This window comes from Oryctolagus cuniculus, chromosome 18 (assembly GCF_051225735.1).
Source record: "Oryctolagus cuniculus isolate XC-2025 breed Fujian yellow rabbit chromosome 18, ASM5122573v1, whole genome shotgun sequence".
Lineage (NCBI taxonomy): Eukaryota > Metazoa > Chordata > Mammalia > Lagomorpha > Leporidae > Oryctolagus > Oryctolagus cuniculus.
This window is the reverse complement of record NC_142884.1, coordinates 18,992,252-19,008,504: the sequence shown is the minus strand read 5'-3', so window position 1 is coordinate 19,008,504 and position 16,253 is coordinate 18,992,252. Positions and strand designations below refer to the sequence as shown.

Below are 16,253 nucleotides of genomic sequence, written 5' to 3'. Positions count from 1 at the left end.
ACATAGATTTGCATCTGTCAGACGGAGTCTGGTGGGACACAGCCCCAGGGTCCCAGAGGTGGGGTAATGAGGGGGTCTCTGCTCCCCAAGCCCTCCCGTCCCCTGGGCTCCCTTTCACTCCTGCAGAGGCAGGGGTCCCCCATTGCTCCTCTGTGGAGAGAGCTCAGTGAGCACAAAGAGCAGGTCTCCCCTGGGGTAAGTGCTTTAGACAGAGTTTGTGGCACCAAGAGGGGTGTGGGACCTTTAAGAGGTGGGCAGAGTAGGAGGTTGCTAGGTGAGATGGGGTGGGGCCCTGGGAAGGCATGAGTGCTGGGCTCCCAGAATCAGGGCTGGGCCAGCCAAAGGCAGGAAATGCATCTGGGTCTCCCTCCCTCCTGGGTGATGGAACCCCAGTGCTTGGACCACCACCTGCAGGTGCCACCTGAACCCCCGAGTGTGCATTAGTGGGGAGCTGGAATGGCAGCCAAGGAGCTGGGAGTAGAACCAGGCCCTCTGACTGGGGATGTGGGCACCCCAATCCGGGACTTCACCGCTGCCTGGAGCGCCCACCCCGACCTCTTCTCTCTGTGAAGCCAGCCCAGGTACAAGTGTGGGAGAAACAGGAAAAGAATCAGCCCATCCTGCCCCCCTCCAGCAAGCCACCGGTGACAGGAGCGGCCGCTGTCTGGGCCTCCCAGCAGCTCCTTGGTCACCAGGATGACACAGATGTTTCTCCCGAGACAGCCCTGTGCCGAGTGCCCTCAGTGAGTTGTGACAGAGCAGGGGGCAGGTGGCAGATCCAGGCCCAGAGGGCACAGACAGGCGTGTGGGGGGCCTGAGACAGGCGGCAGCATCATGACCACAGGGCTGAGCCACCGCAGACACCCAGACCCTGGGCCCACTGTGCGGGAGACCCCACGCGGGGTGTGTTTGCGGGGTCACAGCTGCGTCCACAGTTGGGGGTTGGCACTGGGACCAGCTGAGGCACGAGAGAGGATTTCTGGATCATGGCCAGGGCCGTTCATGCCCCTGACCTTTAGGTCCTTCTGTCTGGTCAGGGACCCCTTCCCACCCCTTATGTCCCTTGGGCCTGGAGGTGGGAGGTCTCATATCCATCTATAGGTGGGCACCACTGCCACCGTGCACGGCCACAAAATGAGCAGCCGAGCGGGTCTCCCTGCAGAGGGCGGGACAGCAGAGTGGCAGCTGCTGTGCAGTTGGGCACGCGCCCCGGCTCTGAGCCGCAGTGTGCTCACGGTGACGCTGGGACTCTCACTGCCGCTCTGAAGCTGGCTAGCCGGCTACGCCTGGTCAGTGAAGCGTGTGTCCTGCGGATCTCGGCCATGCCGACGGAGACCACACCCCCCCCACCCCGCCCCACACTGCACCCCTGCAGGAACAACACGGACAGCCCTGGATCCAGCCGCCACTGGCAGTCACGGCAGCCGGCCCCGCTGCACCGCCCGCCTCCCACACCCACGCCCGGTGTCCGGTCCAGCACTGAGCAGACTCTGTGCAATGCGGGCTTTTATTGTTGCCTCCTCCTTTGAGAGGCCGCCAGTGCGCGGGGCTGCACCTGCTGAGAATGTAGGCCCAGGGTGGCCCTGGGTCTTCTGGCCAGGAGGGCTCCCTTAACAAAGAGGATCTGAGAAGATTTTACTCTGCAAAGAGAAGTCGGGACACCTGGTGAGGCCGGGGCCTAGAGACACCTGCAGGGCACAGGCACAGGGCACTTCCTGGGGAGGAGCTGCAGCCTGGCACTGGATCTGGGCAGCTGAAGTCAGATCCTCTCCTACACCCTGGGTGCCTGAGAAGCTCTCCTAAAAATCCCTCCCTTGATGAGGAATGAGGGGGAGGTTCTCTGTGGGGGGTGCAGGCGAGGCTGGGACAGGCAGGGGCTACACAGAAGGCCTGGCAAGGTGGCAGTGGCACCGGGGGCCTCCAGGAATGCACAGACCCCAGTCCGCTGGCCCCTTCTGTCTCTGGCACACTTGCAGCCTAGCAGTACCCGTCCCCAACTGTGCTCCACCTGCAGTCAGGGTTTGGTCTGCTTTTTCCCCAGCTGTCGCCAGGCCCGGGAGGACAGGAAGGGCTGTTGGAGGTCTAATTCCAGGCTCCAGAGCCCCAGATGGCCGTTTGGGGTCCAGGGAGAAGGAAACATGAGGTCTGGGGGTGGAGGAGGGCACCTGAGGGGTCAGGGTGAGTTAGTGAGATTTGAAGGCAGACAGCACCCAGTGGTCACCGCTTGGAGAAGATTCGACTCGGGCGCTGGAGAGGCTGTGGCCAGGGAGGCCAGAGCTGAGATTTTACACAGAGGCAGGGCTGCCGTGGGGACAGCGGCCCTGGAGGGTCTTGGGCCTGCCTGGGGGAGCTGAACAGCCATGGAGCCCAGGGCTCCGGGTCCACACAGTCTCCCTCCCTGTCCTTTCCCGCACCGTGGGGGGGGGCGGCCCCCAACTCTGCATCCTCATCTGGAGGTTCTTCCCACAGAGTCCCAGGCTGGGCTGTGGTGGGCACGAGCAGTGCCCCTCCCCAGGGCCCCGGAAGGAGCCGGTGTTGGGCCAGGCCCAGCTGGACTCACCACAGCACTGATCGCGTGCCCCTTCTCCTCTGCTGTCAGTTTCCCATCACGCACTGCTTCAGCGCCAGGGCGTTTTGCAGCACTAGCGGGTCACTTTGGTAATTTTGCACATAGGAAATATACTCATCGGAGGGTCCTGACAGAAATTCATAAACAGCTGTCTGCACAGCCGGCAGATGTCACAATCTGAAGAGAAATGGAAGGCATGGGTCATGGCAGGTGCGTCCCTTCACCCGCCCTGGGAGCCAGCACTGCCCTGGAAAGCTGGCCCCTGCCCCCAGAGCACCCCCAGCCCAGGCGTCCGTGGCTGGCACCCACTGGCAAGAGAGAACAGGAGCCAGGCAGCGCCGAGCAGCACCAGGCAAGCAGCAGGCTTCATGGTGCAGGGACAGCCGCTGCCATCGCGGGGCCCTTTATACCTGCTCTGTGTCCCCAGTGGGACAGGAGGGGCCTGTCCTCCCGGGGATGGGGGGCTCCACGCCCAACCCAGGCCACAGCTTGCATGACCTGCAGTTGCAGAGGGCGCACGTGTGTGTGTGTTGATACTGGCCAAGTCCAGCCCTGGATTAACACAGGGCTTAGCTCCTTCTCCCTCTCTCTTCCCAGGGACCTGACCATGGGCCCATGCCTGGGTGCAGGGAAGGCGCAGAACCAGTGGAAACCCTGCCTGGGCAAGGGGAGAAAGCACCACACAGGGCCTCTGGAGCCCTGGGCCAGCTCAGCCTCTCGCACCTTGGCTGGGACCCTGACGACTGGCTGCTGTGACTATGGGAACTGCAGGAGACCCAGTGCCAGTGTGGCGGGCAGGCCGGAGTACAGCTCCTCTGCTTCTCTCTTGCACTCATGGCCCTGAAGGCTAGGGGACACGGGGTAGACCAGTTGTCTCTAAACACCTACTTGGCATTTGACCACATTCTGTTCTTTGGGTGTCAAGGACCCTGACTGGGCTGGGAGAGACGCCCAGGTCCTTGTCTTCCCGTGGGGAGAACAGAACCAGGACACACAGAGAAGTGCAGCCTTGTCAAAAGGCAGGGGTCGTGCACGACTTCTCCATCTCTTCCCGCACCTGTGCTCCCCGAAAGACGCCCCAGGGGAGCCCAGCTCCCTTCTGTCCCTGGCTTCCCCGCACACACCCTCTCCCACCCTGCTGCCTCTGCCACCTCCTGCCCCAGTCTCCCTCCCTCCATGGCCTCCTTCCATTTTTTTTTTTTTTTAATTTATTTGAAAGCCACAGTTGCAGAGAAGCATTGACAGAGTCAGAGAACAAGAGGTCTTCCGCCCGCTGGTTCACTCCCCAGATGGCCACAACAGCCGGAGCTGCGTCGATCCGAAGCCAGGAGCTTCTTCAGGGTCTCGCATGTGGGTGCAGGGGCCCAAGGACCTGGGCCATCTTCTACTGCTCTCCCAGACCATAGCAGAGAGCTAGATCAGAAGAGGAATGCCTGGGACTGGAACCAGCACCCATATGGTGAGGGAAGTCTTGCAGCTGCAAGTTCACCTCCCCCACACAGGGGAGCACAGCTGGGGCTGGCCGGAAGCTGGCCAGGAAGCAGCAGTGGGACAGGACTCTAGGCGTTCTGACCTGTGATGCCCACATCCTAAGCAGCAGTGGAACCCGCTGTGCCCCAGCACCTGCCCTGCACGTGAGTTCTTGCTGTGGCAGGACTGGGCTGGTAGAGGGAAGCTTGTGCTAAGGCGAGTTCCGCTTCCTTGGCTTGCTCTGCTCTCGTCCACCTGCACACGCTTGCCTTCTGCTGTCCACTGTGGCCAGGAGCAGCAAGAGGGCCTGGTGGGGAGCGCTGATGTGCTTGGGGCTCCCCAGGGTGCAGCCCAGCAGGAGCTGGGAGGCCAGTAGGAGTGACAGCCAGGCTCAGCCCCAGTGCACACTCGCCCCTGCGCGCTTGGGCTCGCCCTCCCGTCTTCAGTTCTCCATGGTTTCCCTCCCTTGTGGAGGGACGGGAGCTCCAGGAACATGAGGGCTGTCAGAGGAGCTGAGGGCGTGGCCTGCTTCTCCGAAGTCTCTAAACAAGGACACGTTCACATGGGTAGGAGAGGACTTCAGTAAGTTCATGGATATTAGCATTTAAAGTGCACGGGCCAGGGTGGTGCTAACTTGCAATGATGGCATCCCATAGTGGAGAGCTGGTTCGAGTCCCAGCTGCTCAGCTTCGGCTCCAGCTCTCTGCCAACAGGCCTGGGAAAGCAGTGGAAGACGGCCCCAATATGTGGGCCGCTGCTCCCGCATGGGAGTCACAGTTGGAATTCTGGTTCCTGACCTTCGCTTGGCATAGAACTGGACCTCAAGGACTTCTGGGGAATCAACCAGTAGATGAAGGATTTGTCTCTCTTTCACTGCCACTCTACATTTTGAATACATAATTCATTTTTTACATAATACATTTTTAAAATATTTATTTATTTATTTGAAAGTCAGAGTTACACAGAGAGAGGAGAGGCAAAGACAGAGAGAGAGGTCTTCCATCTGCTCGTTCACTCCCCAGATGGCCACAACCACCAGAGCTGTGCCGATCCAAAGCCAGGAGCCAGGAGTTTCTTCTGTGCCTGCAGGGTCCTGAGCGGGTCTCTGCCTGAGGATGGGGGCTGTGGAACCACCCATCTCCCCAGGAACACGGGGAAGCTTGCTGCCGCTGGGCACCGGGGTCACAAACTGGAGCAAACTCCTTTCCATGGGACAATTTAATACAGGCTCAGCACCACCTGAGGGTGGCGGTGGGGGAGGGGGGCGGGGAGGAGAGTACAGTGGCTCCTGGCATGGCTGTTGTCTTCCAGTGTCAGGGTGTCCTGGCCCCAGGAAGAGCCTGGGCGGTGGGGGCTCAACCAAGTGCATAGGATGCCGTGAAGACACACGGAAGGCTGCTGCCCAGCCTGGGCAGGACAGATGCTGGACTCGGCCTCTCTTCTAGGAGGCACCCATCATCCAGGTGCCCTGTGGAATAGGAGGTAAGGAGGCCTCTGGCCAGGGAGGGCACGCGGGCCTGGTCTCCCAGCCCAGGGCTGGCTCTGGCCGGCTCCAGCCCGTGACTGTCCCCAGAGTGCGTGGGGCTGCCATGCCAGTAGGGGGAAGTCTTCAGCCGTGGCCCCCAGGCGGGGACAGCCTGCATGGGCCCTGGTTCTGGGGGCTCCGAGGCCCGTGGAGGAGCCCACATCCACAGGCCCTCCCGGCTGCCAGCGTCGGAGGAGTTGTCCTCCCTGTGCTCTGGCCCGCTCAGGTTAGGGAGACTGGCGCACTGGCACAGGCCTCCCCACCTCCTCGAGTACTCTGGAGACTCTGTGGGGCTGGCCGCAGCTGGAGACTCTGCGGTCCCCACAGGGGAGCCCAGGCCGAGGGGCTCTGGGCTGCCTTCCCAGCTCTCCTCCTCCTCCATGCCTTCCCTCTCGGCGATGCAGAGGCCAAAGCTTTCTGGAGGACGGATCATCACTGCACGAGTAGCGGGACCCCTGGTCTGCTCCCACACTGCCACTGTGTCCTGAATGGTGATTTTGGCCTTCGGAGCAGTGGGGGCAGGAACGTGCATCTGGGAGACGCGTGCCTGCCCCAGGGGCCTGCTGCACCGTTTTATAGCCTTGGCTGCAAGAAGAGACACGGTTTGTTTACCACAGCCCCGGTCTGGCCTGCTCGGTGCTTGCCCCGACAAAACCCTGGGGTCCCCATCACCACGTGTGACGCTGAGGACTCTTCCAGGCTGCTGGCCCCAGACGGGAGGGTGTGTGCAGCCCGGGCCAGGGGAGCCCTGGGACACCGCCGGCTCCTCCTGCACAGCCCCACAGGGTGGATGGCCCTGAACTCCCCACCTCACTCTCATCTCTGGGGACTGAGGCACCAACTCAGGACCCCGTCACCTACCCCACCTGAACTCCTGCGCCCTAACAGTGCATTCGCTGAGTTACCCACATCTGAGTCCCTCCTACATGGCTGGAAAGGAACTGAGCCTAAGATGATGGGGGTGAGAGCTGGGGCTGTGGGGCAGACATGGAGATTGGTTTAGGCCCTTGGGAACAGGGAATGCAGTTTCTAAAGAGGTGGCAGGGGTGCCCTGTGTCCTCTGCCCCTGGGCCACTGTCTCTTTCCTGGTGAGACTGGGCTGTCACTGCTACTGTCCTATGAGCACCCAGGGGAGGCAGCACCTGGAGGCACAGTGGGGCCTCCCCAGTGCCTGGACAGCCTGCACCTGGGCCCCCACTTAGAGCCTCAGAGCTGGGACAAACCCATCTCTGCTCTGCATGGGGACCCAGGCGCTCAGGTCCTTGATGGCAGCAGCAGCAGGGGAGGAGCACGGGGACCCCTCCCCACCGCAGCCCAGAGGCCAGCGATGCTCCGGGTCCCGCTGCCTTCTGTTGGCCCGAGGCTAGGGCTGCAGAGTCCACACTCAGTTGCACTTGTGTTCTGCCGCGGGGGCCCCCAGCGCCTGCCTCTGTGCCCAGCCCTGCTCACAGGAGTGCACTCGGCCCCCACAACTGGGCTCAGGGCACCTGGGCCTTCCAGGGGTTCTCAGATGGCTGAAGGGGATTCTCTGCCGGCCTGTTTCCCCCTCACTGCACAGGGTCTCCCACAGCCCCACCTCCCTCTAGCCCTGCCCACATGCAGGTGGCAACCCACCCACCTGTCCTAGGAGGGTCCTGTGTGCAGACAGTTGTGGTCATCGGGCCAGTATGTCTTGGGTGTCAAGCCAAGCACTGGAGGGACTGCTCAGGGGCCAATTGACAGTGGGATGACCCTGGCCACTTCTCCTTGTGGTCTGTGGGGGCCTGGGATTGGGGATGCAACAGGGGGATTCTCAGTGCCCTCCTGAAGGGAACCCAGGCCTCCCCAACCCCCTCATCCCTCCCTCAAGCCCTACTCACGAGGGACAGGCAGGGGGACCCCCAGCTCCTCCGTCCCCAGCACCCGGGCCTCTGTGGGCCCTGAGGACTCACTGTGATGGATCTTGACGGCCGTGTATGCCATGGCTGGGAGCATGTGCTCGCCCTCCAGGATGTAGATGTCCCGCATCCTCAGAGCCAGGGGGAACGGCACCTGGGGACAGAGGCATTGGAGGAGCCGCCGTCAGGGCCTCAGCAGGGCCCACAGGGGTGGGTGTGCAGTGTCACTACAGGGGACAGGGGGAGACTGCAGGAGCAGTGACCCAGGATATTGAGGATCTCTGTCTCTCTGCCTTTCAAAGAAATAGCAAGATCAATAGGGGCCTGTGCTCTGTACAGTAGGCTAAGCCTCCACCTGCCACACCGGCATCCTGTATGTGGCCAGTTTGCGTCCCAGCTGCTCCTCTTCCAAGCCAGCTCTCTGCTTATGGCCTTGGGAAGCAGTAGGAGATAGCCCAGGTGCTTGGGCCCCTGCACCCCTGTGAGAGAGCTGGAAGAAGCTCCTGGCTTCTGACTTCTGATCAGCTCAGCTCCTGCCACTGCAACCATTTGGGGAGTGAACCAGCAGAGGAAGACCTTTCTCTATGTCTTTCTCTGTCTATAACTCTACCTCTCAAATAAATAAAATATTTTTATTGAAGGACGGGGTGGAGCCAAGATGGCGGAACAGTGAGGGCGCACACCGATAGTGCGGGAAAATTTAGTTTAATAAAAGTGGAGTTATGGTAGCCTCAGAAAAAGGATCAGGAAAAAACTGCAGAGGAAACTCTTCCGGATCTAGTGGCTGTGACTCGGAGGACCTACTGGGAGAACAAGGTCACCCACCGCGCGGAAGCCGAGCTGCGGGAGCTGCATGGTCTGTGTGCCGGTGCAGGAAGGGGAGTGGATGTCACACAGACACCAGCAGGGAGAGCAGGGACGCCCAGGGCTCCGAGTCCACACATCGGTGCTGGAAGGGGAGGTGAGCTCAGTAACCTGAGACATTGGCGGGGAAATGGTGGTCAGAATCTAGAGGGGAGCGGGAAAGTTCACCAGACTGACTACGGGAGAGAAGGAAAAAAGGTGTGTGGGGGGGTACTGGTACAGAGGAGTTTCTCTCTCTGCCAACCTTGCAAAGGCAAGCAAGAGACAAAGAGCAGGCCTTCACTCTGGATTTAGATAACAACTAGGGAGAGCTAAGGAACTGAGTCACTACAATTCAGTAGCCTAGGCAACCCAGTGGGAGTCCAGAGGAGAAACAGAGCCTGCACAGACTCTTTGGGTAGAAGCCAGAGATCTGAAGCTAAATACCATCAATTCTGCACAGCAGTGCGGTGCGATATTACTTACCTCCTAAATAAATAAATAAATAAAAAGGAGAGATTTACCACGCATAACCTGAGGGTGTCACCTTTGCACACCCGTAACCCAGAAGAACCAAGCAGAGCTCTCAGGCCACACCCATCTCAAGCCTCCAAGGCTCCTCCAACAGCAGGCAGTCCACTTAACACAGACATAGTATAAAAAAAAAAAAAGCGCAGTGACGAAAGAAGAATTAACTATGCCAAGCAACAAACACAGAAATCGAGGGAACAAGATCAACGATGACACTATGATGCCTCCAAATAAACAAAACACCCCAAGCCAAGATTATGAAGATGATGAGATAGAAGAAATGCAAGATATGGATTTCAAAAAATTTATGATAAGAACATTTAGAAGTTTTCACAACACAACATATCAAAACTTATGGGATACAGCAAAAGCAGTATTGAGAGGCAAGTTAATAGCAATAGGTGCCTATATCAAGAAATTGGAAAGGTACCAAATAAATGAGCTTTCAGCACGTCTCAAGGACCTAGAAAAACTGCAGCCAAACCAAACCCAAATCTAGTAGAAGAGAAATAATTAAAAGCAGAGAAGAAATTAACAGGATTGAATCCAAAAAAAAATTACAAAAAATCAGCCGAGTGAGAAGCTGGGTTTTTGAAAAAATAAACAAAATGGACACCCCATTGGCCCAACTAACTAAAAAAAAGAAAAGACCCAAATCAATAAAATCAGAGATGAAAAAGGAAACATAACAACAGACACCATAAAAAAGAAATAAAAAGAATCATCAGAAATTACTACAAGGACTTGTATGCCAGCAAACAGGAAAATCTATCATAAATGGATAGATTCCTGGACACATGCAATCTACCAAAATTGAACCATGAAGACACAGAAAACCTAAATAGACCCATAACTGAAACAGAAATCGAAACAGTAATAAAGGCCCTCCCAACAAAGAAGAGCCCAGGACCAGATGGATTCACTGCTGAATTCTACCAGACATTTAAAGAAGAACTAATCCCATTTCTTCTCAAACTATTCAGAACAATTGAAAAAGAGGGAATCCTCCCAAATTCTTTCTATGAAGCCAGCATCACCTTAATCCCTAAGCCAGAGAAAGATGCAGCACTAAAAGAAAATTATAGACCAATATCCCTGATGAACATAGACGCAAAAATCCTCAATAAATTTCGCGCCAATAGAATACAACAACACATCAGAAAAATCATCCACCCAGACCAAGTGGGATTTATCCCTGGTATGCAGGGATGGTTCAACATTCGCAAATCAACCAATGTGATTCACCACATTAACAGACTGCAAAAGAAAAACCATATGATTATCTCAATTGATGCAGAGAAAGCATTCGATAAAATTCAACACCCTTTCATGATGAAAACTCTAAGCAAATTGGGTATAGAAGGAACATTCCTCAATATAATCAAAGCAATTCATGAAAAGCCCATGGCCAGCATCCTATTGAATGGGGACAAGTTGGAAGCATTTCCACTGAGATCTGGCACCAGGCAGGGATGACCACTCTCACCACTGCTATTTAACATAGTTCTGGGAGTTTTAGCCAGAGCCATCAGACAAGAAAAAGAAATTAAAGGAATACAAATTGAGAAGGAAGAAGTCAAACTATCCCTCTTTGCAGACAATATGATTCTTTACTTAGGGGATCCAAAGAACTCTACTAAGAGACTATTGGAACTCATAGAGGAGTTTGGCAAAGTGGCAGGATATAAAATCAATGCACAAAAATCAACAGCCTTTGTATACACAAGCAATGCCATGGCTGAGAAAGAACTGCTAAGATCAATCCCATTCACAATAGCTACAAAAACAATCAAATACCTTGGAATAAACTTAACCAAGGACGTTAAAGATCTCTACGATGAGAATTACAAAGTCTTAAAGAAAGAAATAGAAGAGGATACCAAAAAATGGAACAATCTTCCATGCTCATGGATTGCGAGAATCAACATCATCAAAATGTCCATTCTCCCAAAAGCAATTTATAGATTCAATGCAATTCCAATCAGGATACCAAAGACATTCTTCTCAGATCTAGAAAAAATGATGCTGAAATTCATATGGAGGCAAAAGAGACCTCGAATAGCTAAAGCAATCTTGTACAACAAAAACAAAGCTGGAGGCATCACAACACCAGATTTCAGGACACACTACAGGGCAGTTGTAATCAAAACAGCATGGTACTGGTACAGAAACAGATGGATAGACCAATGGAACAGAATTGAAACACCAGAAATCAACCCAAACATCTACAGCCAACTTATATTTGATCAAGGATCTAAAACCAATTCCTGGAGCAAGGACAGTCTATTCACTAAATGGTGCTGGGAAAACTGGATTTCCATGTGCAGAAGCATGAAGCAAGACCCCTACCTTACACCTTACACAAAAATCCACTCAACATGGATTAAAGACCGAAATCTACGACCTGACACCATCAAGTTATTAGAGAACATTGGAGAAACCCTTCAAGATATTGGCACAAGCAAAGAGTTTCTGGGAAAGACCCGGGAGGCACAGGCAGTCAAAGCCAAAATCAACTACTGGGATTGCATCAAATTGAGAAGTTTCTGTACTGCAAAAGAAACAGTCAGGAGAGTGAAGAGACAACCGACAGAATGGGAAAAAATATTTGCAAACTATGCAACAGATAAAGGGTTAATAACCAGAATCTACAAAGAGATCAAGAAACTCCACAAAAACAAAACCAACAACCCACTTAAGAGATGGGCCAAGGACCTCAATAGACATTTTTCAAAAGAGGAAATCCAAATGGCCAACAGGCACATGAAAAAATGTTCAAGATCATTAGGACTCAGGGAAATGCAAATCAAAACCACAATGAGGTTTCACCTCACCCCGGTTAGAATGGCTCACATACAGAAATCTACCAACAACAGATGCTGGCGGGGATGTGGGGAAAAAGGGACACTAACCCACTGTTGGTGGGAATGCAAACTGGTCAAGCCACTATGGAAGTCAGTCTGGAGATTCCTCAGAAACCTGAAGATAACCCTACTGTTCGACCCAGCCATCCCACTCCTTGGAATTTACCCAAAGGAATTTAAATTGGCAAACACAAAAGCGGTCTGCACCCTAATGTTTATTGCAGCACAATTCACAATAGCCAAGACCTGGAACCAACCTAAATGCCCATCAACGGTAGACTGGATAAAGAAATTATGGGATATGTACTCTTTAGAATACTATACCGCAGTAAGAAACAATGAAATCCAGTCATTTGCAACAAAATGGAGGAATCTGGAACACATCATGCTGAGTGAAATAAGCCAGTCCCAAAGGGACAAATATCATATGTTCTCCCTGATCAGTGACAACTGACTGAGCACCAAAATGGAAACCTGTTGAAGTGAAATGGACACTATGAGAAATGGTGACTTGATCAGCATAGCCCCGACTGTTAACAACTTAATACATTATCCCCGTTAGTATTTTTTTAATCTGTTCTACTTAATATGACTGGTTTAATTCTGTAATTAATACACAGTTATTCTTAAGTGTTGAAATTTAACTGAAATGTGATCCCTGTTAAACATAAGAGTGGGAATAAGAGAGGGAAGAGATGTACAATTTGGGACATGCTCAAGCTGACTTGCCCCAAATGGTAGAGTTAGAAACATACCAGGGGACTCCAATTCAATCCCATCAAGGTGGCATGTACCAATGCCATCTCACCAGTCCAAGTGATCAATTTCAGTTCACAATTGATCATAATGAAAGGACTAAGAGTCAAAGGAAGCACATAAACAAGTCTAGTACCTGCTAATACTAACCAATAGAATAAATAAAGGGGAGAGTGATCCAACATGGGAAGCGAGATACACAGCAGACTCATAGAATGGCAGATGTCCTAAACAGCACTCTGGCCTCAGAATCAGCCCTAAAGGCATTCGGATCTGGCTGAAAAGCCCACGAGAGTATTTCAGGCATGGAAAGCCAAGATACTCTGGCAGAAAAAAAAAAAAAAAAAAAAAACTAAATGAAAGATCTCTGTGAGTGAGATCCCAGTGGAAAGAACAGGTCTTCAAAGAAGGAGGTACTTTTCTCTGAAGGGAGGAGAGAACCTCCACTTTGACTATGACCTTGTCTAAACAAGATAGGAGTTGGAGAACTCAAAAGGCTTCCATAGCCTTGGAAACTCATGACTGGAGCATAGGGAGATTACTGATGCCATAAACAGGAGTGTCAATTTGTAAAGTCAACAACAGGAGTCACTGTGCACTTACTCCTCATGTAGGATCTCTGTCCTTAATGTGCTGTACAGTGAGATTTAATGTTATAACGAGTACTCACACAGTATATTTCACTTTGTGTTTCTATGGGGGTGCAAACTGTTGAAATCTTTACTTAATGTATACTAAACTGATCTTCTGTAAAAAAAAAAAAGAGAAATTATCAATTCCCAACTTGACTCTCACTGGGATGAAACATGACAATAGGTCTGATCTGATTTCATCATCATTTAAAAAATCATCTATTATTTTTCACTTTATGTTTCTGTGTGGGAGCAAACTGTTGAAATCTTTACTTAATGTATGCTAAACTGATCTTCTGTACATAAAGAGGATCGAAAATGAATCTTGATGTGAATGGAAGGGGAGAGGGAGTGGGAAAGGGGAGGGTTCTGGGTGGGAGGGACGTTATGGGGGGAAGCCATTGTAATCCATAAGCTGTACTTTGGAAATTTATATTCATTAAATAAAAGTTAAAAAAATAAAATACTTTTTATTTTATTTTTTTTTGACAAGCAGAGTAGGACAGTGAGAGTGAGAGTGAGAGTGAGAGTGAGAGCGAGAGAGTGAGAGAGTGAGAGTGTGAGAGAGAGAGAGAGAGAGAGAGAGAAAGGTCTTCCTTTTTCCATTGGTTCACCCCCCAAGGGGCTGCCACGGGCGGCGCGTTGAAGCCGGCGCACTGTTCCAATCCGAAGCCAGGAGCCAGGTGCCTCCTCCTGGTCTCCCATGCAGGTGCGGGGCCAAGCACTCAGGCCATCCTCCACTGTACTCCCAGGCCACAGCAGAGAGCTGGTCTGGAAGAGGAGCAACTGGGACAGAATCCGGCGCCCTGACTGGGACTAGAACCCGGGGTGCCGCCACTGCAGGCAGAGGATTAGCCTAGTGAGCCACGGGGCTGGCCAATAAAATCTTTTTCAAAAATGATAAATAAAGGACTAGTGCTGTGGTTCAACGGGTTAGGGCCTAGGCCTGTGGTGCCAGCATCCCGCATCCCATGTGGGTGCTAGTTCGGATCTTGGCTGCTCCACTTCCAATCCAGCCCCATGCTATGACCTGGCAAGGCACTGGAGGATGGCCTGGGTCCTTGGGCCCCTGTGCCCATGTGGGAGGCCCAGGGAAGGTTCCTGGCTCCTGGCTTCAGGTCAACTCAGCTCTGGCCATTGCAGCTGGTTGGGCAGGGAAGCAGTAGATGAAAGACCTCTCTCTGTCTCTCCTTCTCTCTCTGACTTTCAAATAGATAAATAAATCTTTTTTAAAAAGATAATTAAAGTTTTAAAACTGTAGAAGGAATGATGGAAAAAGTGAACCTCACCGTAGCAAATTCAGAATGCCTGATAGGGCCTGGCGCTGTGGTGTTGCAGGTAAAGCTGCTGCCTGCAGTGCTGGCATGGCATACAGGTGCCAGTTCTAGTCCCAGCTGCCCCACTTCCGATCCAGCTCTCTGCTATGGCCTGGGAAAGCAGAAAATGGCCCAAGTCCCTGGGCTCCTGCACCTGTGTGTGAAACCCAGAGGAAGCTCCTGGCTCCTGGCTTTGGATCGGCGTAGCTCCAGCCGTCGCAGCCAGTTGGGGAGTGAACCAGTGGATGGCAGACCTCTCTCTCTCTCTGCCAGCACGCACAACCTCAGTCTGATCATGAGAACATCAGGCCAAGTCAAACTGAACGTTCCTCTGCAGCATAACTGACCAGGACTCTTCAGAAGCGTCCAGGCCATGAAGGAAGACTGAAGAACTGTCCCCGACTCTGGGAGACTAACCAGACAGGACACTGGAGGCAAGCTGGAGGCCTGGCTCAGACCCTGGACCAGAAAAAGGAAACCAGTGGGAACACTGCAACACTCCGGTGAGGGCCAAGGACACTTTAGTTAGTACACTATCTTGCTTTGTAAACCACACACAGGGCTCTTTCTGCATGACCAATCAAGCACATGATGCACACAACAGAGCATAGCTCTGGCCCTGCTCTGGGTGGGGATAAAGACCCCAGCTACTTCCTGTGACACACCCCTCTCCACACTGCTGCTTGCACCAACACAAACTCACATCCCAGGGCCCCAGTGAGGTGACCTGTGCTCACCTGTCTGCTGCAACATCAGTTACCTGTGACAAATCAAAACACAAGCTCCCTGGGGCAGCGATTCTGAGATCTCTGCGTCTCCACAGGCTGGCACAGAGAGGGATCAGTACATGTCGGCTAAGCCAACAGTGTAGGGGCAGCTGTGGGGAAGCGGCTGCTATGGTCCTCACTCTGCCCACTAGAGCACCCATTCGCCACCTCCCATTTGATCTCTATCAACTTAACCTTTCTACATCTCGCCTATGCTTTGGAAAGAAAATCATAGGACAAGGTATAGGCAGTAGAAAATCAGGAGAAACCAGTATTTAGAAGGAATAAAAATAAAATAAAAAGTCAAGATCAGAATAAAATATTTTACATTTCTCTTGTTTGGATCTATCACATATGCTACCACCATACTTCAAGAGTTATTTTAGTTTTTTAAATGTTTATTCATTTTTATTTATTTGAAAGGCAGAGCATCAGAGAGGGCAAGAGAGAGAGAGAAATCTTCTATCTACTGGTTCACTCTCCAAATGTCTCCAACAACTGGGCCTGGACCATGCCGAAACCAGGAGCCAGAAACTCCACTCAGGTCTCCCTCACAGGTGGCAGGTATTCAGGATTCCATCCACCATTTGCTGTCTCCTAGGGCATTAGCAGGAAGCTGTCCTGGAAGTGGGCAGCCAGGACTTACATCAGGTACTCCAGTATGGAACCAAAGGTGCCCCAAGCAGTGGCTTAATCGGCTGTATCACAAGATCCATTCCTTCCAAGAGTTGGTAAAAGATCAAATGGGGGGGGGGGCGTGCTGTTGTGCAGTGGGTTAAAGCCCCAGCCTGCAGTGCTGGCATCCCATATGGGCACTGGTTCGTGTCCTGGCTGCTCCTCTTCTGATCCAGTTCTATGCTATGGCCTGGGAAAGCAGTAGAGGATGGCCCAAGTCCTTGGGTCTCTGCACCCACGTGGAAGACCTGGAAGAAACTCTTGTCTCCTGGCTTTGGATCAGCTCAGCTCTGCCACTGCGGATTTTTGGTGAGTGAACCAATGGAAGGAATGGATTCGCTCTCTCGCTGACTCTACTTCTAACTCTTACCAAAAAAAAAAAAAAAAAAAAGATCAAATGAGGAAGTATATAGAGAACATTTACCCCA

General features: G+C 52.8%; 2 protein-coding genes across 2 annotated transcripts in view; both read right to left on the bottom strand.

Moving 5' to 3' along the window:
* The window catches only part of LOC103347332 (uncharacterized), a 47,234-nt gene that overhangs the window by 29,135 nt on the left and 1,846 nt on the right, over positions 1 to 16,253 (bottom strand). The gene's annotated exons all lie outside the window — the stretch shown is intronic.
* Positions 6,043 to 16,253, bottom strand: part of LOC149120807 (putative ATP-dependent RNA helicase TDRD12) — a 32,212-nt gene continuing 22,001 nt past the window's right edge. The window contains exons 5-7 of the mRNA XM_089319322.1: positions 7,496 to 7,595; positions 7,183 to 7,327; positions 6,043 to 6,149 (exon numbers count right to left, since the gene is read on the bottom strand). The gene's annotated coding sequence lies outside the window, so the exon portion shown is untranslated. The remainder of the gene's footprint in view (positions 6,150 to 7,182; positions 7,328 to 7,495; positions 7,596 to 16,253) is intronic.